Source organism: Symsagittifera roscoffensis, chromosome 9 (assembly GCF_963678635.1).
Source record: "Symsagittifera roscoffensis chromosome 9, txSymRosc1.1, whole genome shotgun sequence".
NCBI classification, from domain to species: Eukaryota; Metazoa; Xenacoelomorpha; order Acoela; family Convolutidae; genus Symsagittifera; species Symsagittifera roscoffensis.
Genome location: NC_087070.1, coordinates 28,438,660 through 28,458,517, shown reverse-complemented (window position 1 = coordinate 28,458,517; position 19,858 = coordinate 28,438,660). Strand labels below are relative to the sequence as shown.

The 19,858-nt window shown below is 37.6% G+C and overlaps 2 protein-coding genes across 4 annotated transcripts in view; one reads left to right on the top strand and one right to left on the bottom strand.

The window, feature by feature from the left end:
- Positions 1–19,858, top strand: part of LOC134854321 (protein rogdi homolog) — a 438,231-nt gene that overhangs the window by 384,169 nt on the left and 34,204 nt on the right. The gene's annotated exons all lie outside the window — the stretch shown is intronic.
- Positions 1–19,858, bottom strand: part of LOC134854318 (E3 ubiquitin-protein ligase RNF14-like) — a 360,494-nt gene that overhangs the window by 318,921 nt on the left and 21,715 nt on the right. The window lies entirely within an intron of this gene.

Genomic DNA, 19,858 nt, shown 5'->3' with positions numbered 1-19,858 from the left:
AGCACTAAAAAGACGCAGTTTTAAAAAAATGTTGTGCGCCGCAGGCAAATTTTTGAAAAAAACTGGTCAAAAAAGCCGTTTTTGGGCACTTTTTGGAAAATTTTGACAAAAATTACGTTTTTTGGTGCGCGCTCCCCCTCAAAGTTAGTATATATTGGCGCTGAAGGCGCCTTTAAAAAATTTTTAGGGTCAGTCGACCAAAAATGGATTTCTTAAAAAGTACCAAAGAGGGGACCCTACGGGTCAACAAGGAATCAAATCCCCCCTCCCTAAATCCGCACCTGTAAATAAATACGTTTATAAATGTTAATAAACGTAGTGAAGACACTTAACAAGGCCGCAATGATTTTCATTTTTGTTTGTTTTTTAAACGCTTCAAGTTGGCTCACGCCACATTTGATTTTTCCCGATTGCTTTTTGAGTTTATTTGAAGTTCAATTCTGTTTCATTTGGTAAAAGGAAAGAAAATTGCGCTCTCCGATCACAAATGTGGTATTATCGTGAAATTTTGTGACTTCTAAAACGACTTCTAGCTCGACTGTGGGCTTCATTTTTTAAATTACCCAAAGAAAAAAATTATCTAATGGTCCAGTTTTCTCAAATTGGGTTCAATTTATCAAAAATTCTTTAAAAAATTTACAGCCATATAAATTTTTTGAAAAAACAAATTTTTCAAAATTTGTTCAAATTCGATTTTGATTTTTTTGGCTTGACTTTTGAGTTTGTTGGAAGGAAGGGAAACTCCACTATTGACAGGCAAAAATACAAAATTCACAAAAAACGTGCTCGCCTTCTTGTTTCAAAACTTGCAGTCGTTAATTTTTCTTGAAAATCTAAGAGTTTTTTTGGCATATATTTTCTCTCCAAAATTCGTAATTTTTAATTTTTAAATAAAAAGTAAGTCAGTTTACTGTTTTTATCTCTTGCGTTCATTGAATTTTTTTCAACTGACTGTTGGCTGCGTTTCCTTTGTATGCAATTGCACATGATCAGCCTTGATTCTCTAATGTGCAAGAACCGCCACTCATCGAAAATCTTTACATAGGAAAAAACATTTTGACCGAATTTTGTTGGATAAACACGAATGAATAAAAAATCAATGTTTTTCTCAAGTAACATTTTAACGTTTATTGTTTAAGCCGGAGCTTATGGAATCAGTGAGACGACACTCAACAATTACCGATATGTTAGCCTTGTTTTCTTGGTCATGACCCATCTACTATCCATAGCTGCAATCATCATGCTATCTCTCTGCCTTGCAAAGTATGTGAAAAACATGCCCCACTTCTGCCTCAAGTACAGCCTCATCATCATCAACCTGAAAGTGTTCACGCTTCTCATTGCGTACAATTTATACGTAGCCATGACATCAGCTTTCACATGGACGGGAGTCATGGTTATCATGGCTTTTGTCATGGCCTTAATAGAGCTGTGTCTGCTAAATATAGTGACTTATGTCCATACTTTGGACACGATTCAGGGAGTCCATAAAAAACGGGTGACTATAATAGAAAGAGTGAGTTCTAAAGTAGACTCAAGTGGAGTCCCAGTCAGCATAATGAAGCGGAAAAGCGAAGAGGCGAAATACGACACAACAGCAAGACAGTCGCAGACAAACAAACGAGCCAGTAGCCGTGGAAAATCAACCGAACGGACTGTTATGTCAAGTCCTCATTCAGTTACAGACCAGCCATTCGACCAATCAGGATCAGCGAAGGTGGCTAAAAAAGGAACTTTGAATCAAAAAGTTGTCAAAACTGCGCCGATAACTAGACAAACAGTGGCCGCTTCACCTAGTGAACAGCCCGTGAGCGGAATCAAACTCGAGCAGCAAGCTGAACAGCCAATAGCAAGTACCATGACAAAAGATCCTCCAAATAAACAGCGACCGCCCAGAAACACGGTTCAAGTTTTGTCAAATGAACAGTCACCAAACAAAACGGTAGCGCAAGTGACTCCAAAAGAGCAACCAGCTGCAACTCCAGCGCCAGCCAAACCGCTAGAAGCCCCATCTGAGGTTCAGCAAACCGAGGATCCGCCAAGAAGAAGAACGACTAAACAGAGAGTTAAAAGGAAAACTCTGACTCCCGAAAGTGCAGTGCGGCACTCTATGAGACGAATCAGCTTCAAGCAACCCGAAATAATCAAGGAGAGTGACGAGGAACCAAGCAACGATTAAGTTAGATTTCTGTACATGCACCTTTTGTCCTATAGATGCAATAAAATGTTTGCGTTTCATCGATATGTCAAAAAAAACTAACATTAGACATTTTTGTTCAAATTATTTGGCCCTTTAGGATAAAAATAACTACTGTAATATAAAAAAACTATTCTACAAGCTCTTAATGTTTAACCAATATACAATACGGAGTCTTGGTCTGAGCGTCGACAGACAAACTAAAAAAGAATTAGCTATGGTAAAATTAAGTCTCTTTCCTGTAAAGTTTAAAAAGTTGACCTCATTTAATAATTGTGGTTTCTGCGATTTGCAGAGGTTTTATAGATGGCCATCTTTTCTAAGGAAGATGACCGTTTATCTTATTTTCCCACATTTCAGGCTGAGTTGTTTTGTTGAGAGAAGCTCTTTTTTAATACTCAATGCCGTTTTTTGTATCTTTAACTTCCAAGTGGTTCCCTTATGCATACAAAAATGGTCACGACGTGGTATACCTGACGCTAGAGGTCAAGTGAGAGCTCGCACTAACACATTATCATTGACGATCTCAAAGTGAAGACCTTACCTCTTTGCTACGTGGCCCCACTCTATTTTGAAAAATCAGTAACAACTACAGGGGTCGAGGCTTGCGACTTATTATTTGACCGACTCCTCCAAAAATGGTATGCTTCGACCGTCTTGACCCAGACTTGATATGTTTTGACCGATTCGACCCAAGCTGTCTATGTTTTGACCAAGTTCGACGAGGAAAAATGTTTCGATCAAATTTGGCCGAGAAAAATTCCGATCGCGAAAAATCAGTTCGACTGTGTTCGACCGAGGAAAAAAGTTAAGCCTGAGTTAGGCCCGAGAAGCGTTTCGATCGAGAAAAAAAACATTTCGGCTGTGTTCGACCGAGGAAAAAAGTCTCGACTGAAAAAACTCTGTGTTCGGCCGTCGAATAGGTTTCGTACATTAAAAAATATTTATGTTTTGAATTGTGTGCGACTTTACGTTTTGATTTTGTGTTCGATTTTATGTTTTTAATTGTAATGAACGTAGTGAAAACTCTTATATAGGTCTTGCTGACTTTTCTTTCAGGAAAAAGTTTTAAAATATTCATTGACTTAGGTATAGGGCACTTTTTGAGTTCAATTGAAATTCATCTGCTGAATGTGACGGAAATTACTTTTTTTTCCAATCTTCGATTGGCTATGTTTCGACTTTGCATTTGACTTAATTGTTCTCGAATTATACTCAAATCTTGCTTGAAAAACCGCTCAAAAACCGCTCTTTTCTTGCGGTGATTTTTGAGCGGTTTATCAAGCAAGATTTGAGCGTTTTCTAAGCGGTTTTTAGCAGTCTTTTAAAGAAAACCAATTAAAACCATCAAAAGGTTTGGAAAGGTAATGTGACGCTAAGATGCACTTGAAGTATTATCTGCAATTTAAAAATTTGCGTAACCGTTCTCAACTCAAGCAAGATTTTTTTCGATGTCTAGACCACAAACAATGTGAGCGACCTTTTTCAAATGCTCGAGCAAAATAACCAGTGGAAAATAGGGTTTCTGTGCTGGTCAGCACAAGGGGCTATCACCCCAGTCAGTTTGCCAGTGCTATAGATTAGTCTTGTTTCTGCAGTTATTTATCAAGCAGTAACAGCCAACTCTCCACGTGCACTTATTCAACTCTTCATATTCTTCAAATCTTCTCCAGAAAACACGTAATATCGATTTCTTCAGTCTATTTTTCTGACGCAGATCAGTTTTTACAAAATTTGGTAGTCTGCATGTCTGATAAAAGAAATTTTCTTTCAAGGTTCTCTTTCTTGGTCTCTGCAGCTGAAACAGATTTCAGCGCGAGTAATCTGTGTAGAAAGGCATGTCATTTAGTTCGTTATCATGTCTGTCTACCCAAAATCAATTTAGACAATAACAAAAGGTTGTTTACTTGAATGTACATAGGAAGCGGTAATATTCCCAAAAATTGGAGACAAGCTTTGTAGCTTCCGCCAATTGGTGATATTCACTTAACGATCCGCTTCTGTACATTTTCTAACATAGTAATTATGTTTTGGCTCATCCCATAGCAAGAACTTCCGTAAACTAATATTGGCACTATCATTGACTTATACAGATTAAGCTTCGTTGTCTAAAATATATTTGAAACGTTACGTTTGATCATGAAGAAAACGTTTATTGCCTTCTTACAGGCTTTTTCGATGTGTTGGTCCCATTTAAGGTCACTCGAGAGTATCTAACCAAAATCTGATTGCTTTAACTCTTTTTTGATCAAGTGATTTCCAAAATAAAAATTCTTTCCATTACTGTTGATAGAATTATGAGCACATTTATCCATGTTGAAAGGCTTGTGATTTGTTTCAGTCCATTTCAAAAGTGCGTTTAAATTTTTTTGTATTAAATTGGGTTCTGTTTCAATGCTCAAAATTTTTGCATCATAAGCAAACATAAGAGAGAAAAGACATTCGCATTTTGAAGGCGAATCGTTCACAAAAACAAGGAAAAGTAATGGCGCAACAATGCTCCCCTGAGGTACTCCACTTGTTGTTTTAATTTCCGAAGAAAATTCGTTATTAACTCTAACAAATTGGCTAAGATCTGTTCTATAAGAGTTCAGTAAACTTAGTAATTTACCTCTAATTCCGGTGTCAACTAGTTTTTAAGGAGCACACCATGATCGACGCGGTGGAAAGCTTTGCTATAATCAGTGAATATAACTTCTATTTCCTTTTGATTTTCAAAAACCTTTCACACTTTTTGAACGAATGTTAATAATTGATTAATCGTCGATCGATTGCTTCTAAATCCAAACTGTGAGCTGTGTAAAATTTGTGAATAATGGTTGTATAACCGAATGAACAAAACCCGTTCAAAAATTTTGGAAGGGATCCATAGAAGAGACACTTGGCGGTAATTTGATACATCGCATTTGTCGTTCTTTTTATGGAGAGCAGACACTGTTGCAGCTTTCCAAATTTTTGGATATTCGTTGGTTTGCAAAGTTTTTCGATATATCTGTGTAAGAGAACGGGATAGAGAAATACAGAGTTTGTGAAACAAAAAGGGGGTAATTCATATGGTTCTTTACTTTTGTGAACATTTAAATTTTTACTAAATTTCATTACTTCTTTAGTTTCGATGCTTATTTCCTTTAGAACTGGCATATCAGCAGACAAATTGCGAGCAAACTTGAATGAACTCGATTTACTATGAACCGAAGAAAAGAACTTTGCAAACAAATCTGTTTTATTTTTGTCAGAATCAGCAGTGAATTCGTTGTAAAACAATTTGGGTGGTAAATTTGATTTTCTAAAAGCTTTAAAAAATTTGAATAGATGAAGGTTGATCTTTCTTGTGCTAATTTATCTTCGTACTGAATTTTGTCCATATTACCAATTCTTGTATTAACCAATTCTTGTAAAGTTTGTATTTTTGTATGAGCTTCTGGATAATTTCCTCTTGTAGTTTGCAACTATTTGAAGTAGTGTGACGTTTTTTGATTTATCCAAGGAGGCAATAAGGCTCTAAGAGCAGTTCGTTTAGGTATGGTTTCTTGTAAAGCATTTTGAAGCCATTTATACCACAATTCAATTATTTTTATCAGCATTGGACCAGCAATAAGGCTCAAACTTGTTAACGATCAGCGAGCTTCTGATAATCACCTTTGCAATAGCTATACACCACCTCTGGGCAAAATTTTTTTTTCAAGAAGCATTTTGTTTCAACACACAGCTTCATTTTGATGATGTAGTGGTTCGACAGATTTGAAAATTCAGGTTCCACGTTTGCTTTTCAAATGTCAAGTACTTGTATGTCATTGTTTACAAGAAACAAGTCCAAAATTCCAGTACTTGCTGTAAAAAAGTCTAATTTTTGCTCTAGATTGATATGCTCTATTAGTTTTAAGAATTCAACTTCAATTGGTAGACATGACGAAATAGTGTTCCAATTTATTGTAGGAAAATTGACATCTCCGTACATATTAATGTCATCTACTTTTGTTTTGGCTTTCTTGATAAAATTGAATAAGTTTTGCAGATCATTAGATGTAAAGGCATACTTGCTATTGGAGGGGGGTAACCAGCAGAACTGTTTTGTTTCCCATGAATACAGTACATGCAAGCATTGATCCATTTACTTCATAGCCGATATTCAACCGCTCTGCCATAATTGCTCGATTAATACAAATCATTGTTCTACCGTGTGAGGTTGTTTGGCCTTCTACTAACTTTCTGTTTGCACAAAAACACTGAAACTGAGGCAAAAATAATTCCCCCTCTTAAATGTCATTTGTAAGCCAAGTTTCCTATATACAAAGTATGTCATAAGTGTTAATAGAAGCATGATTTGCTAAAACTTTACGTCTTTCGGATTTGTAAATGCTACTTATATTATAACAAAACAAATTAATTTCTCCCGTTCATTTTTCTAGTCACTCGTCCAGATCAATAACTTGATTCTTAACATACAAGGTTCCACATTTAATCTGAACAGACTTCGGATCTGCATTATCGTTGTTTAGTATTTCTCTTCTCTTTTTCAACAATTTCTTCTTGTTGAAAAAGAGAAGGTTCGTATAACTTGGTTCGTATAACTTGAGCATCGATGACCGCGCTAATATTTTTTCTACAGTGTAACTATCTGAGAAATTAACTAATTTTTGTCTCGGTTCAAGTCTGGTTGGATCAAATTTACCTAGGCGCCGGAATCCCGATACTCCTACGGAACTCAAAACCAGATTTTCAATAACTCCCAATGTGTTTGCTTCTTCATCATCAAAAATCTTTTTCCTTGTGTGATTTTGAGCGCAAGAACCATTTAAATCCTTTTCAATTTCAGATTCCGGAATACCACTGACTCTAATTTCTGTTTCATATTCACTCAAGTACTTAACAGAATTAACCGCCGCAGAATACTTAGCTTCGGGATTTGGCGCGGATGACTGGCTCAGCGCACAAATCGCGGCCTTCACTTCCTCAACTGAAGTCTTTAGCTCAACCAATTCCTCTAATAGAGATGTTGATTTTTCACACATATTACTCTTGGCTGCTGGAATACATCCGTCGCAAAGAAAAATAACATTTTTTGACCTCTGCAGAAACTTGTAGTCGTCCATGCTGTATCCAACACATCCACTGTGCACCCAGTGTTGACAGCTTTTGCACATAATCCAAATATCTCTGCCATGATTGCAGCAAATGGAGCAAACCTATGAAAATTGGAAGAATGGTCAAAAATTAGCCTTTTCATTTCAATGAAGATAAATGTGTACATATGATAATCTCAATTGGAGGATCAAATCGTGAAACAAGATCAAATGAACTTTACATAAGCAACTTGAAACGGTAGGAGAAGAAAAAGACCTTTGAGTGATCATCGATAGTAAACTCTCCTTTGACTCTCATATTTTGTTGTTATGTTTATTGTCAGTGTACTAAGGGCTGCTACTTTAAGCTACAAAGAAAGGTTAAAGAAACCAGAACTACCGTCACTTGGTGACCGCAGAAGGCGAGGAACAATGATCGAAATGATCAAAATAAAGAAATTTTTGCTAAAAAGTAATTTTAAACGTTTTGGCAACAATGTGCATCGTCAGGATTTTTACAATGAACTAATCTAAATGACAAAAAAACATCAAATTACAAATGTTATTCACAATAATTCACATACATTTTGGTTCTAAACCATCACAATAAAAATTTAGCCAAACACAAATGACCTCTAATTTACTATTAAGATTAAAAAATTTCTAACCTCTAAAATTAATTAAACAGTTTTAAATTAATTTGTCTGGAAGTTTCTGAGTCAAAATTTCAATTTAGACATGTACATTTTAAAAGAAAAACCAAAAATATTTTGGGACTAAATTTTCAGTGTTAACTCCCTGCTCCTAAACTCATTGCGCGTGTTCAAGCCTGGTTTCTCTTTCCTGATGTGTATTGCCTCTAGTGTTAACAATTTTGTTTGGTTGTTTGACCTATTTATGATTTCCCAACTAAGATCTGCGCTATTTCCCTCAAGTTGACATTGCTGAAGGTGGAGGCCTACCGGTGAGTCTGCTTTCTTATGTTCCTCAATTCTAGTGGTCAAATGTCGAACAGTTTGTCCGACATAGGTGGAAGTGCATCCACTACATGACAGTTAATGAACCACTCTTGACTTGAGGTCATTAGAAAATGCTGACTTCAGTGATGGTAAACATGATTCTAGTTTTCTTGTGGTGAAAACCACTTGAACATTAGTTAGTTTTCGTAACCTTCTAGCAAAATATTGGCTCTGGTTATCTCTATATTGCACCATCAGCATTGTGGGGCTTCACATCCTTTGGTAATTGAGTTGACAAACACCTCTCACTATCCAGGGGCTTGCCCGCACCCTCGATGACTTTGCACAAGGCGTCTGAAGCCACTTTTGCGGACCAATTTTCAGGGTACTGATTTGTCAGCCATTGCGCCCTATTAGTTTCCATAGCCTTATCAAATTGCTCCAAGCTAGATGTACTCCTAAAATCCTGTGTACAGTGCCTTGGATAACACTACGAATATACTGAGTAGGGGCGCAGCTTTTATAGTTCAGTATAGTCCCTGTATCTGTTGGTTTTTGATACCAATTGCAAATTACAACCCTAACCTGCTATACATTTAAGTTCAAATCCAGGAACGGCAAATTCCCCTCTGGGTTAGTTTTCTCTAGATTGAACTCCAGATTTGGATGAAGAGAATTAAAGGCATCGAGAAGACAACTCGGCTCCCCTTTAACAGTTCTAACAATGTCATGCACATACCTGAGGAACAATTTCACCTGGGGAGTATCCTTCTCCTTGTTCTTAGCGCGGCAGCAGCTTTTACAGTACCAGACTATCTCAGTTATTGCTGCGTATACGTCATCGGATATTTTTCCGCATTTTAGATGATACCAGTTTCGGCATTTCTCGCATTCAACTCCTTTTGATCTATTTGTGACTTTCCCGCTGCAACATGGGCACAAGCCGTTTTTGACATTAATTTGCTGTATCTCCGTTCCCACCGGTATTTTTTGTCTTAGAGCAAACTCGTACACTTTTTCAGCCATAAGTTTGCCAGAATTACAGCGAGGGACGCGCCCATTGCTGAACCATCCACCTGTACATACCATGAATCCATACACTTGAAATATATTTTGCTGACCGCCAAAATCAAAAGCCTTTTCATGGTTGCTCTTTGAATTTCAGGGGGAGACTCCTGGCTGTACAGCTTCAGTAAAGCAATTTCAATTGCCTCCTTCAGGGGAACATTGGTATACAAACTTTTCACATCAAGAGATATTATGGTTTCATCCGGATCTAGAGCAATGTTTTCAATTGTTTCTCTGGCTTCTTTAGTATTGGTTTCTATATTGGCTCCATCGATGTTGTCAAAAAACTTTGCAAGAAAATCGATAAGATTCTCATACGAGCTGCCTGGAACTGATAGTACTGGTCGTAGGGGTGTCTCAGCCTTGTCTACCTTAGCTAAACCGTACAAACGGGCGGGTTGCCGCCCTGTTGACCTCATCTTAGAATATAATTGATCATTTATCTTGTCTCTTTTGTTCATAGCTAGTAATTCTTTGTTAAGTTCCTTCTCAACTTTCAGTATTACCTCATCAGTGGTTGCATCTTTTTTTGCAAACTGAGCAGATTGCAAAAAGGATTCCAGCTTTAATTCATACATTTGTTTCCTCATTATGCAAAAACCAACTACCTTATCAAAAGGCACAGCCAGCAACCCAATATATTTGAAAAATTTCCTCGTTTTTCTCAACGGCATTGTCTGTTGGGTTTGCCTTACGTTTTTTGCATAAGCATTTGTCGCAGCTTCTATTTCATATAACGTTTCACCAGATGTTTTTTGCTTTTTTAATTGTGAGAGGAAAATCTCGATATGCGCCAAAAGTGTGTGTTGTTAAATTTGTCTCTAATGGGATGATTCGGGCCCATTGATAGCACTTCATATACCCATACAGGCAGTTCAATGTTATCAAGTACCCTAACTGATTGCTCATTTCTCCCCCCAAGAGGTTTATCTTGTCTCTCGGACAGTTTTTCTTGTCTCTCGGACATTGGTGTACAAACTTTTCGCATCAAGAGATATTATGGTTTCAACCGGATCTAGAGCAATGTTTTCAATTGGTTTTCTGGCTTCTTTAGTATTGGTTTCTATATTGGCTCCATCGATGTTGTCAAAAAACTTTGCAAGCATTTCTTTAAGATTCTCATACGAGCTCCCTGGAACTGATAGTACTGGTCGTAGGGGTGTCTCAGCCTTGTGTACCTTAGCTAAACCGTACAAACGGGCGGGTTGCCCCCCTTTTGATCTCATCTTAGATTATAACTGATCACTTATTTTGTCTCTTTTGTTCATAGCTAGTAATTCTTTGTTAAGTTCCTTCACAGCTTTCAGTATTACCTCATCAGTGGATGCATCTTTTTTCATAAACTGAGCAGATTGAAACAAGGATTCCAGCTTTGATTCATTCATTTGTTTCCTCATTATGCAATTACCAACCCCCTTATCAAAAGGCACAGCCAGCAATCCATTATCTTTGAAATATTTTCCAGTTTTTTCAATGGCATTGTCTGTTGGGGTTTGCCTTACGTTTTTTGCATAAGCATTTGTCGCGGCTTCTATTTCATTAACGTTTCACCAGATGTTTTTTGCTTTTTTAATTGTGAGAGGAAAATCTCGATATGCGCCAAAAGTGTGTGTTGTTAAATTTGTCTCTAATGGGATGATTCGGGCCCATTGATAGCACTTCATATACCCATACAGGCAGTTCAATGTTATCAAGTACCCTAACTGATCGCTCATTTCTCCCCCCAAGAGGTTTATCTTGTCTCTCGGACAGTTTTTCTTGTCTCTCGGACATTGGTGTACAAACTTTTCGCATCAAGAGATATTATGGTTTCATCCGGATCTAGAGCAATTTTTTCAATTGGTTTTCCTTCTTCTTGAGTATTGGTTTCTATATTGGCTCCATCGATTTTGTCAAAAAACTTTGCAAGCATTTCTTTAAGATTCTCATACGAGCTCCCTGGAACTGATAGTACTGGTCGTAGGGGTGTCTCAGCCTTGTGTACCTTAGCTAAACCGTACAAACGGGCGGGTTGCCCCCTGTTGATCTCATCTTAGATTATAACTGATCACTTATTTTGTCTCTTTTGTTCATAGCTAGTAATTCTTTGTTAAGTTCCTTCACAGTTTTCAGTATTACCTCACAGTGGTTGCATCTTTTTTAATAAACTGAGCAGATTGAAACAAGGATTCCAGCTTTGATTCATACATTTGTTTCCTCATTATGCAATTACCAACCCCCTTATCAAAAGGCACAGCCAGCAATCCATTATCTTTGAAATATTTTCTAGTTTTTTCAACGACATTGTCTTTTGGGGTTTGCCTTACGTTTTTTGCATATGCCTTTGCCGCGGCTTTTATTTCACATAACGTTTCACCAGATGTTTTTTGATTTTTTAATTGTGAGAGGAAAATCTCGATATGCGGCAAAAGTGTGTTTCGTTAAATTTGTCTCTAATGGGATGCTTCGGGCCCATTCGTAGCCTTTCATATACCCATACAGGCAGTTCAATGTTATCAAGTATCCTAACTGATCGCTCATTTCTCCCCCCAAGAGGTTTATCTTGTCTCTCGGACAGTTTTTCTTGTCTTTCGGACATGGGTGTACAAACTTTTCGCATCAAGAGATATTATGGTTTCATCCGGATCTAGAGCAATTTTTTCAATTGGTTTTCTGGCTTCTTTAGTATTGGTTTCTATATTGGCTCCATCGATGTTGTCAAAAAACTTTGCAAGCATTTCTTTAAGATTCTCATACGAGCTCCCTGGAACTGATAGTACTGGTCGTAGGGGTGTCTCAGCCTTGTGTACCTTAGCTAAACCGTACAAACGGGCGGGTTGCCCCCCTTTTGATCTCATCTTAGATTATAACTGATCACTTATTTTGTCTCTTTTGTTCATAGCTAGTAATTCTTTGTTAAGTTCCTTCACAGCTTTCAGTATTCCCTCATCAGTGGATGCATCTTTTTTCATAAACTGAGCAGATTGAAACAAGGATTCCAGCTTTGATTCATTCATTTGTTTCCTCATTATGCAATTACCAACCCCCTTATCAAAAGGCACAGCCAGCAATCCATTATCTTTGAAATATTTTCCAGTTTTTTCAAAGGCATTGTCTTTTGGGGTTTACCTTACGATTTTTGCATATGCCTTTGCCGCGGCTTTTATTTCACATAACGTTTCACCAGATGATTTTTGATTTTTTAATTGTGAGAGGAAAATCTCGATATGCGGCAAAAGTGTGTTTCGTTAAATTTGTCTCTAATGGGATGCTTCGGGCCCATTCATAGCCTTTCATATACCCATACAGGCAGTTCAATGTTATCAAGTATCCTAATTGATCGCTCATTTCTCCCCCCAAGAGGTTTATCTTGTCTCTCGGACAGTTTTTCTTGTCTTTCGGACATTGGTGTACAAACTTTTCGCATCAAGAGATATTATGGTTTCATCCGGATCTAGAGCAATGTTTTCAATTGGTTTTCTGGCTTCTTTAGTATTGGTTTCTATATTGGCTCCATCGATGTTGTCAAAAAACTTTGCAAGCATTTCTTTAAGATTCTCATACGAGCTCCCTGGAACTGATAGTACTGGTCGTAGGGGTGTCTCAGCCTTGTGTACCTTAGCTAAACCGTACAAACGGGCGGGTTGCCCCCCTTTTGATCTCATCTTAGATTATAACTGATCACTTATTTTGTCTTTTTTGTTCATAGCTAGTAATTCTTTGTTAAGTTCCTTCACAGCTTTCAGTATTACCTCATCAGTGGTAGCATCTTTTTTCATAAACTGAGCAGATTGAAACAAGGATTCCAGCTTTGATTCATTCATTTGTTTCCTCATTATGCAATTACCAACCCCCTTATCAAAAGGCACAGCCAGCAATCCATTATCTTTGAAATATTTTCCAGTTTTTTCAATGGCATTGTCTGTTGGGGTTTGCCTTACGTTTTTTGCATAAGAATTTGTCGCGGCTTCTATTTCATATAACGTTTCACCAGATGTTTTTTGCTTTTTTAATTGTGAGAGGAAAATCTCGATATGCGCCAAAAGTGTGTGTTGTTAAATTTGTCTCTAATGGGATGATTCGGGCCCATTGATAGCACTTCATATACCCATACAGGCAGTTCAATGTTATCAAGTACCCTAACTGATCGCTCATTTCTCCCCCCAAGAGGTTTATCTTGTCTCTCGGACAGTTTTTCTTGTCTCTTGGACATTGGTGTACAAACTTTTCGCATCAAGAGATATTATGGTTTCATCCGGATCTAGAGCAATTTTTTCAATTGGTTTTCTGGCTTCTTTAGTATTGGTTTCTACATTGGCTCCATCGATGTTGTCAAAAAAATTTGCAAGCATTTCTTTAAGATTCTCATACGAGCTCCCTGGAACTGATAGTACTGGTCGTAGGGGTGTCTCAGCCTTGTGTACCTTAGCTAAACCGTACAAACGGGCGGGTTGCCCCCTGTTGATCTCATCTTAGATTATAACTGATCACTTATTTTGTCTCTTTTGTTCATAGCTAGTAATTCTTTGTTAAGTTCCTTCACAGTTTTCAGTATTACCTCATCAGTGGTTGCATCTTTTTTTATAAACTGAGCAGATTGAAACAAGGATTCCAGCTTTGATTCATACATTTGTTTCCTCATTATGCAATTACCAACCCCTTATCAAAAGGCACAGCCAGCAATCCATTATCTTTGAAATATTTTCTAGTTTTTTCAACGACATTGTCTTTTGGGGTTTGCCTTACGTTTTTTGCATATGCCTTTGCCGCGGCTTTTATTTCACATAACGTTTCACCAGATGTTTTTTGATTTTTTAATTGTGAGAGGAAAATCTCGATATGCGGCAAAAGTGTGTTTCGTTAAATTTGTCTCTAATGGGATGCTTCGGGCCCATTCATAGCCTTTCATATACCCATACAGGCAGTTCAATGTTATCAAGTATCCTAACTGATCGCTCATTTCTCCCCCCAAGAGGTTTATCTTGTCTCTCGGACAGTTTTTCTTGTCTTTCGGACATTGGTGTACAAACTTTTCGCATCAAGAGATATTATGGTTTCATCCGGATCTAGAGCAATTTTTTCAATTGGTTTTCTGGCTTCTTTAGTATTGGTTTCTATATTGGCTCCATCGATGTTGTCAAAAAACTTTGCAAGCATTTCTTTAAGATTCTCATACGAGCTCCCTGGAACTGATAGTACTGGTCGTAGGGGTGTCTCAGCCTTGTGTACCTTAGCTAAACCGTACAAACGGGCGGGTTGCCCCCCTTTTGATCTCATCTTAGATTATAACTGATCACTTATTTTGTCTCTTTTGTTCATAGCTAGTAATTCTTTGATAAGTTCCTTCACAGCTTTCAGTATTACCTCATCAGTGGATGCATCTTTTTTCATAAACTGAGCAGATTGAAACAAGGATTCCAGCTTTGATTCATTCATTTTTTTCCTCATTATGCAATTACCAACCCCCTTATCAAAAGGCACAGCCAGCAATCCATTATCTTTGAAATATTTTCCAGTTTTTTCAACGGAATTGTCTTTTGGGGTTTACCTTACGATTTTTGCATATGCCTTTGCCGCGGCTTTTATTTCACATAACGTTTCACCAGATGATTTTTGATTTTTTAATTGTGAGAGGAAAATCTCGATATGCGGCAAAAGTGTGTTTCGTTAAATTTGTCTCTAATGGGATGCTTCGGGCCCATTCATAGCCTTTCATATACCCATACAGGCAGTTCAATGTTATCAAGTACCCTAATTGATCGCTCATTTCTCCTCCTAAGAGGTTTATCTTGTCTCGGACAGTTTTCTAACTTTTTCCTATGGTTTTCTGATGCTGTCTTTAAGCTTGCCTCAACTTGACGCCTCACGAAGCGGAAATTGGATGCCCACCACTGTTCGTCAATTTCTTTTTGCGCCAATGATCTTGCTTTCATTAGCATCTTCTCGTACATTTTCCTATCCTGATTTGCCCTAGAACTTTCAGTTTAAAAATATGCTCAGCTTGGTCCGAAAAAAATCCGTTCACGGGGACTGTAAATTACTCAGAAACTTCAGTCTTTGTACAGATTCTTGGACTTTTTTAAAGAATTTTAAATAGTTTAACACAATTTTCCAAGTTAGTTTTTTTTCAAAAATTGTCTGAGCCAAACAGCAGGCAAAAGTACTTTGGTCATTGTTTTGCAGGCCACCAGTAATGAAACTCACAAGGCACAAAGCGAAACAAATCACACTCTTCTCACCCCCGTCTTCGAAGCGCAGACACTTCCTCTGCCTTCACCTTCTGCTCACGTCTTGCTTTCGCCTTCCTCCTTGTCTGTGATGGTCTCTGTTGTTTGCCCCTGATATTGCCAATAAGCTCTGACAGCCTTTTTTGTGTGCCGTTTTTTGTTTCCCTTAAACAAATTTTGTCATAAGTGTTAATAGAAGCATTATTTGCTAAAACTTTACGTCTTTCGGATTTGTATATGCTATAACATAACAAACTAATTTCTCCCGTTGATTTTTCTAGTCACTCGTCCAGATCAAAAAATTGATTCTTAAGATACGAGGCTCCAAATTTAATATGAACAGACTTCGGATCTACATTATCGTTGTTTAGTATTTCTCTTCTCTTTATCAACAATTTCTGTTCTTTCAGTTGCTCCTCTTTGTTCAGGGAATTTGAAAGAAACACGCGATACGCTTTACCGTTATATTTTGGTTCGTATAACTTGAGCATTGATGACCGCGCTAACATTTTTTCTACAGTGTAAATATCTGAGAACTTTACTAATAATTGTCTCGGCTTCAGTCTGGTTGGATCAAATTTACCTAGGTGGCGGAATCCCGATACTCCTACGGAACTCAAACCCAGATTTTCAATAACTCCCAATATGTTTGCTTCTTCATGATCTACATTTCTTTCCTTGTGGGATTTTGAGCGCAAGAACCATTTAAATCCTTTTCAATTTTAAATTCCGGAATACCACTGACTCTAATTTTGACTTCATTTTCACTCAAGGATTTAACAGAATCAACAGCAGAAGAAAACTTAGCTTCGAGATTTGGCGCGGAAGGCTGGCTCAACGCACCAATCGCGGCCTTCACCTCCTCAACTGATGTCTTCAGCTCAAGCAGTTCCTCTGATATAGATGTTGATTCTTCACACATATTTTTCTTGGCTGCTGGAATACATACGTCGCAAAGAAAAATAACATTTTTTGACCTCTGCAGAAACTTGTAGTCGTCCATGCTGTATCCAACAAATCCACTGTGCACCCAGTATTGACAGCTTTTGCACATAATCCAAATATCTCTGCCATGATTGCAGCAAATAGAGCAAACCTATGAAAATTGGAAGAATGGTCAAAAAATAGCCTTTTCATTTCAATGAAGATAAATGTGTACATATGATAATCTCAATTGGAGGATCAAATCATGAAACAAGATCAAATGAACTTTACATAAGCAACTTGAAATGGTAGGAGAAGAAAGAGACCTTTGAGTGATCATTGATAGTAAACTCTCCTTTGACTCTCATATTTTTGCGAAAATTGAAAAGGCAAATTCTATCATCTCAGTATTTAAGAAAAAATTCATTAAAATGACAAAACCTGAATTTGTAAATGTTCATAAAGGCCTCATAAGGCCTCATTTGGAATTCTGTAATCAAGCCTGGTACCCGCAATTAAATAAAAATACAAGATTAATCGAAAATGTGCAACGGCGAACGACACGAATGGTCAAGGGCTTCGTCCTTAGTACATTGACAATGTTATTGTCAGTGTACTAAGGGCTGGTACACTAAGCTACAATGAAAGGTTAAAGAAACCAGAACTACCGTCAGTTGATGACCGCAGAAGGCGAGGAACAATGATCGAAATGTTCAAAATAGAAGAAATTTTTGTTAAAAAGTATTTTTCAAACGTTTTCACAATTATGTGCATCGTCAGGATTTTTACAATAAACTAATCTAAATGACGATAAAACATCAATTTAAAAATGTTATTCACAATAATTCACATACGTTTTGGTTCTAAGCCATCATGTTAAAAAATTAGCCAAACACAGTTGACCTCTAAATTACTATTAAGAATAAAATACTTTTAACCTCTAAAATTAAATAAACAGTTTTAATTTAAATTTTCTGGAAGTTTCTGAGTCATAATTTTGAATTAGACATTTACGTTTTAAATGAAAAACCAAAACTATTTTGGGACTAAATTTTCAGAGTTAACTCCCTGTTCCTAAACTCATCGCGCGTGTTCAAGCCCGGTTTCCCTTTCTAGATGTGTATTGCCTCTAGTGTTAACAATTTTGTTTGGTTGCTTGTTCTATTTATAATTTACCAACTAAGATCTGCGCTTTTTCCCTCAAGTTGGCATTGCTGAAGGTGGAGGCCTACCGGTGAGTCGGCTTTCTTATGTTGCTCAATTCTAGTGGTCAAATGTCGAACAGTTTGTCCGACATAGGTGGAAGTGCATCCGCTACATGACAGTTTATGAACCATTCTTGACTTGAGGTCATTAGAAAATAATGACTTCAGTGATGCTAAACATGATTCTAGTTTTCTTGTGGTGAAAACCACTTGAACATTAGTTAATTTTCGTAACCTTCTTGCAAAATATTGGCTCTGGTTATCTCTATATTGCACCATCAGCATTAGGGGTTTCACATCCTTTGGTGATTGAGTTGACAAACACCTCTCACTATCCAGGGGCTTGCCCTTACCCTCGATGATTTTGCACTAGGCATCTGAAGCCACTTTTGCGGACCAATTTTCAGGGTACTGATTTGTCAGCCATTGCGCCCTATTAGTTTCCATAGCCTTATCAAATTGCTCCAAGCTAGATGTACTCCTAAAAATCCTGTGTACAGTGCCTTGGATAACACTAAGAATATACTGAGTTGGGGCGCAGCTTCTATAGTTCAGTATTGTGCAACAAGGATTCCAGCTTTGATTCATACATTTGTTTCCTCATTATGCAATTACCAACCCCCTTATCAAAAGGCACAGCCAGCAATCCATTATCTTTGAAATAATTTCTCGTTTTTTTAACGGCATTGTCTCTTGGGGTTTGCCTTACGTTTTTTGCATATGCCTTTGCCGCGGCTTCTATTTCACATAACGATTCACCAGGTGTTTTTTGATTTTTTAAATGTGAGAGGAAAATCTCGATATCCGGCAAAAGTGTGTTTCGTTAAATTTGTCTCTAATGGGATGCTTCGGGCCCATTGATAGCACTTCATATACCCATCCAGGCTGTTCAATGTTATCAAGTACCCTAATTGATCGCTCATTTCTCCTCCCAAGAAGTTTATCTTGTCTCTCGGACAGTTTTTCTAACTTTTTTCTATGGTTTTCTGATTCTGTCTTTAAGCTTGCCTCAACTTGACGCCTCACGAAGCGGAAAATGGATGCCCACCACTGTTTTTCAATTTCTTCTTGCACCAATGATCTTGCTTTCATTAGCATCTCCTCGTACCTTTTCCTATCCTGATTTGCCCTAGAATTTTCAGTCTTTGGTATTTTCAATTGAAAAATATACCCAGCTTGGTCCAAAAAAACTTGGTTCTCAGGGACCTTAAACATCAAAAATTCCGGAATTAGATCGTTTTTCAGACATTTTATCAGAAACTTCAGTCTATGTACAGTTACTTGAACTTTTCTTAAAGAATTTTAAATAGTTTAACACAATTTTCCAGGTTAGTTTTTTTTTCAAAAATTGTCTGAGCCAAACAGCAGGCAAAAGTTCTTTGGTCATTGCTTTGCAGGCCACGAGTAATGAAACTCACAAGGCACAAAGCAAAACAAATCACACTCTTCTCACCCCTGTCTTCGAAGCGCAGACACTTCCTCTGCCTTCAGCTTCTGCTCACGTCTTGCTTTCGCCTTCCTCCTTGTCTGTAATGGTCTCTGTTGTTTGCCCCTGATATTGCCAATAAGCTCTGACAGCCTTTTTTCGTGTGCCGTTTTTTGTTTCCCTTATACAAATTATGTCATAAGTGTTAATAGATGCATGATTTGCTTAAACTTTACGTCTTTCGGATTTGTATATGATATAACATAACAAACTAATTTCTCCCGTTGATTTTTCTGGTCACTCGTCCAGATCAAAAAATTGATTCTTAACATACGAGGTTCCAAATTTAATATGAACCGACTTCGGATCTACATTATCGTTGTTTAGTATTTCTCTTCTCTTTATCAACAATTTCTGTTCTTTCAGTTGCTCCTCTTTGTTCAGGGAATTTGAAAGAAACACGCGATACGCTTTACCGTTATATTTTGTTTCGTATAACTTGCGCATTGATGACCGCGCTAACATGGCTACGAGTAATGAAACTCACAAGGAACAAAGCAAAACAAATCACACTCTTCTCACCCCTGTCTTTGAAGCGCAGACACTTCCTCTGCCTTTAGCTTCTGCTCACGTCTTGCTTTTGCCTTCCTTGTCTGTAATGGTCTCTGTTGTTTGCCCCTGATATTGCCAATCAGCTCTGACAGACTTTCTTTGTGTGCCACTACCAATCGCAGAGATTTCAGCTACAGATTGGAACATGTTGCCAGGAGCAGTATTTGACTCGAAGACCTTGAACGCTTTCAAGAACAA